We start from the raw sequence: 5,127 nt of genomic DNA on the forward strand, positions 1-5,127 counted from the left end.
TTTAAGTCATCTTTATTTAATTTTAATTGGTTCTGTGAACCCAAAAACTCCTTGTAAAATGAACTTGATCAATAATGTTGTAGTAACTTGTAAGATTAAGTTAATATCAGTTAAAATTACTTAGAAACATTTACTTAAAAAATTATGTTTCTTTAACTTATAAAATTTAGTTAATATAACTTTAAAATTTCGATGTAATCAGTTTCAACTATTTTTTTGAGTTATATTAACTTATCCGGTTTTACAGTGTAGTCAATGGTTAAATATTTGGATAAAAAGAACAGTTTCCTAGAGACATCAGTAGTATTGGTATCAGTGTCACTCACCTTCAATCATAAAAAAGGTGCGATTAAATATATATAAAAAACATACGGTCTTTAAATTTTTTTTCTACATTATTAAAAACATTATTAAAAATTATTGGTACAAGTGTACCAACAGTTTCTCCTCCACAGCAGGGGTTCAGAATCGAAGGCAAACCTTTGTGAGTGTCTTCCTGAGAGTGGGGGTCAGGACGGGGTGAGGGCAGGAGTGAACGGTCAGGGAGGAGAGGGAAGGAAAAAGTGAAATAGAGAGAGAGAGTGAGAGAGGCTCTAGCACAGCTGTGACCTGAATGAGTCCCTCCCCTCGTACCTCTGGGGTCCGGGAACAAGCACGAGCCTGTCAGCGGCCTACTTTCCCAAAGTATGATTCTAGGCCATTATCTGTGTTACCACTGGTGGGGCTCCAGCGGGCTCAACGGATCCGCAGAACAATCCTTTTCATCACCCGTGAATGCGTGAGGGAGGGCCGGCTGTTTGGAAGTGTTACTCTGAGAGGAACGTATCTTACAGGAGGGAGTCAAGGTGAGGTCGACTGCTAGGAGCAGGAGGACAGAGAAGGAGACAGAAAAAATAGCAGGGAGATAAAAGGAGAGAGATTATCAACCAAACTACTGCACATTGTGATTGGACTGCTGTTCATTGATATTTTGTTATATAATGCAAAGAAATTTATACGTACATACAAGTTTGACCCAAGTCTATAAATAAAAACACACAAAATTATATTTTGAAAATAAATTGGATCTAAACAACAGTGTATACAATAAATGTATATTTTTGTAAGTATCTTTGTGTTCCACAAATGAAAGAAAGTAATTTGGAATGACATGAGGGTGAGTAAATGATGACATTTTTGAGTTTGAACTGTGCCGTTAAGGTTCGTGTTCAACCATGATGGAGAATTTATAGACAATCCCTAAGCTTTCTGACTAATCAGATCATTCCTTCATAGACTGTATGTGAGCCACTGTCCACTCTGTCAATATACTGTCACATTCCTCAGTCAACAACTGACTTGTTATTTCAGCAGTTATTTTAGCTGAAATAAGTTTAACTGCCATACAGTAGCCTCTTGTGTATCTTATGTCTCTTTGCTCACCAAGACTGCTTGATTGAAAATACAATAAAAACAGTAACATTGTGAAATATTACAATTTAAAATAACTGTTTTATGTCATAATATTGTTAATATATTGTAAAATGTAATTTAATCCTGTGATGCAAAGTTGAATTTTCAGCAGCCATTACTCCACTCAGTGTCACAAAAGGACAGCATTGATTTTAAATAGTAAAAACATTTATAATGCTACAAAAGATTTCTGTGACTGTTGATCAGTTTAATACATCCTTGCTGAATAAGAGTATGAAAAAATCCTCCTGAATCCAAACTATCAAAATATCAAACAATAGTCAATCAATTTAACTATCGACATGCTCCACTAAGTTTTGACAACCACAATACTAATCCAAATAGCCTACTTTTTTGTATCTTAATTTAGAACAGTATATTTTCTGTTATTATCAAAGCAGTTCTATCTATACAAATGAAAACAGGATGCAGGAACAACAGCAGTAAAAAAATAAAAAAAAATAAAATACATTTTGGTTTCCAGATGAAAATTGTGCTGCTCCTGACAGGATGAAAAATGATACTACAGCAAACACAATAAAAGATTTCATCTTCCCCATAAAACTTGAAGTACCAAGTGGCACTGTTCATAAAGCACAAACTATATGTCTACCGCTGGACAGATTCATACACAGACAAGTTTTTGATCTCCATTTCCTCTTGCAAGCTAGTTAGATTAATTTTTAATTAAGCTTCAGACAACAATAGCTCAAATTAAACCATATGGTGCTTTTTTTTTTTTGTCTTTTTAAAAGCTTTACAGCCGCTGGTGATTGTGTGTTTTCATTGTATAGAAAAGAGCAGCGTAAACACTCAACAAAATGTCTCCTTTTCTGTTCAATGGAAGAAAGTAAGTCATACAGGAAAGTGAGAAAATCATGACAATTTGGGTGTGCCAAGATACCAAATTCTGCAAAATATCAGTCAGAAATGAGATGTGAACAGTCAGAAATTTTTTTGTTTGTTTGTTTGTGAATGCGTTTGAGGCTTTTGTGAGTGTATTTGTATGTGTGCATTTGAGTGAGAGAGAGGGATCAGAGTGTTTGTGTGAGTGTGTTCGATCTGCTGCTTGTTTTGATCAGTCTCTAGTAGATGCAGAAGGAGTCTCAGCATCTGTCTCAGCAGCTGGAGGGTGTCACACACACAAATACACACATACGTGGGTCAGTTATCCTGACCTCACACTGCCGCTGCTTGTCCTGCCTTGACCTGCTCTATCACACGCGCGCACACACATGCAGAGAGCGTGCAGGCTGTGAAAGGGCTAGAAGGAAGTTTGACGGAGAGAAGAAAATAAAGGCGCAGCGAGTATTCATGAAATGCTGATATTAAATTTCCATGCCAGAGGTCAAAGGTCAACACCAATGTTGACACAGAGCAGATAGCAGCTCCTTATTGGCATTGCTGATCACAATATGCAAAAATGTGTATGTGGGTAGCTGACATGAAATACATGTCCTATTTTAGGCAGCGTTTTGCTTAATTTTACAATTAATTGTTTTTTTTAAATAATTGTTTTGCTGGTTTAAAAAAAAAACTTTTTTTGATAATTAGAGGCACTAGTTGGAATATTTTATTTTATATATATATATATTTTTTTTTTTTCACTCCAGGACTATTTAAAATAAACTACTGAAGAAAAAATAACCAAAATACTAAAGAAAGTCCAACTTTATTTTTTTTTTCAAGTTTTAAAAAGAATATACGTTTTATATTCTGCACATTAGAATGTTGAGTGAATTTCACTAAATTCAGCATTTAACATGGTTGACTTTAAACTGTGTTTTAATATTAGATTAATATTATAATATATACTTTTAATATCTATTTATCACATATTGACCAGCTTTATTTAATCAATTGAGGGACTACATGGAATATTTGTACTTTAAAAATTCATTGTTTAGGACCATTTAAAATAAAATACTGAAGCCAAAAAAAAAGGATAAAAATAGTGACAATTTTATAACCCTAAAGTTAATACTTAAAATCTTTAATGGATTAATAGTCATTAACAGTCATTTTCATTCTGTACATTATAATGATGTGATGCCAAAACAGCACTAAATTCAGCTTTTAAAGTGGTTGATATAAAATTGTTTTGATTTTAGATAAAAAGCATATCACAAATGTTAATTCAACAGGGCCGTGCACAGGGGGTGGCTCGATGGCTAGAGCCACTGCCTCTCTGCTCTCATCGGCTGAGGTGTCCCTCTCACCAAAAAAGTGCTAACAACTTGTACAAAATATCCACGTTCTTACAATTAGAATGTCTAATCAAATTATTGTACCGATCAGATCTAATATAAATAACACCAAATTTGCTGTTGTTGGCACAATTTGTAGACAAAAAAAAGGAAGACAGAGACAGAGAGAGAAAGAGCGGAGGGAGGCTGCTAAAGCCAGTTTAACATTGCAAACATGGATTCAAAGCTCCAGCAAGCCAGCAGGTAAATCATCATATTGTCAGCGTGCAGTGTGTACCTAGAATAGGACTGAAGAATCTGAGTGCGATTCAAACACAGAATACTTTAATAAACAACTCAGGAACCAGGAGACGATGATAACACAACTAAACATGACAGAGAATGGACCAAGACTAAGGGAGAACTGAGGGCTTATAAGCAAGAACCAAACAAAGGGAACTAATGAGATGATTAATCAACACAGGTGGAAACTAATGAACTAATCAGGGAGCACAGGAAAACTAGGTCACCGGCAGGAAGAACAGACACACAGGGAAATCTAAACAGAAACAGATCATAAACGTGACACATATACAGTAGTCAACATTTGAAGGGGATCGAAAAAGTTCATCAAAGTTGTCCTAAGACATGAACGCATTTTGGTTTTAGGTTTTAGGACAACTTTGATGAAAGGTTTTGATCCACTTCAAATGTTGACTAGTATATATAGATATATCACGATGCAAAAACGGCAGAAAATGTTTAACAGTGGGACTTTTATTTTGATAACTTCCGCTTTCACCTGGAAGTACAACAGTAAACGTTTTGTAGACTACCTTGTGTTGCGAAGTAGATTCAGAAGAAACCTTCGTGATTTAAGAATTTAGTCGATTAAATCTTTATTAGGGATTTAAAAAGACTGATCAGTCGCTCAGCTGACATGGTAAGCGACGTCTATAAACTCGCAGGCTAGTTAAACTGAAGCTCAGTTGCTGTGTTGAGTAGAGAAGTTGTAGCTCAGGTTACCGGTGGCTACCTCCCATTAAAAAGATAGGTAACGTTAGCACAAATCGATACCGAAAAATGCTACCTATCAGATTGTGCTACCAGCATCTTATTCATGTGGGTTGAGGCTTTTTTAAATGTCCATACCTACTCCTACCCTAAACCTAAACTTGCCCTTAAAACAATGCAAATACATTTTTGGTAGCACAATCTGATAGGTAGCATGTTTAGTCGGTACACCGGACTGCATTGCTAATATACTTAAAGGGATAGTTCACCCAAAAATGAAAATTCTGTCATCATGTACTCACCCTCATGTCGTTCCAAACCTGTATGAGTTGCTTTCTTATGTCGAACATAAAAGAAGATATTTTGAAGATTGCTGGTATTCAAACAGTTGGTGGTTGCCATTGACTTCCATAGTAGGAAAAAAAATACTATGGAAGTCAATGGCAACCACCAACTGTTTGATTACCAGCAATCT

General features: G+C 35.5%; 1 protein-coding gene and 1 long non-coding RNA gene across 4 annotated transcripts in view; one reads left to right on the forward strand and one right to left on the reverse strand.

Moving 5' to 3' along the window:
- Positions 1-5,127, forward strand: part of ppp3cb (protein phosphatase 3, catalytic subunit, beta isozyme) — a 54,042-nt gene that overhangs the window by 17,252 nt on the left and 31,663 nt on the right. The window lies entirely within an intron of this gene.
- The window catches only part of LOC107758533 (uncharacterized), an 8,126-nt gene continuing 3,443 nt past the window's right edge, over positions 445-5,127 (reverse strand). Inside the window, exons 2-3 of the long non-coding RNA XR_001642038.1 lie at positions 634-858; positions 445-496 (exon numbers count right to left, since the gene is read on the reverse strand). This is a non-coding gene — a long non-coding RNA (uncharacterized LOC107758533). The remainder of the gene's footprint in view (positions 497-633; positions 859-5,127) is intronic.

The sequence above is a fragment of the Sinocyclocheilus rhinocerous genome, unplaced genomic scaffold (assembly GCF_001515625.1).
Source record: "Sinocyclocheilus rhinocerous isolate Xijiao unplaced genomic scaffold, SAMN03320098_v1.1 scaffold474, whole genome shotgun sequence".
Lineage (NCBI taxonomy): Eukaryota > Metazoa > Chordata > Actinopteri > Cypriniformes > Cyprinidae > Sinocyclocheilus > Sinocyclocheilus rhinocerous.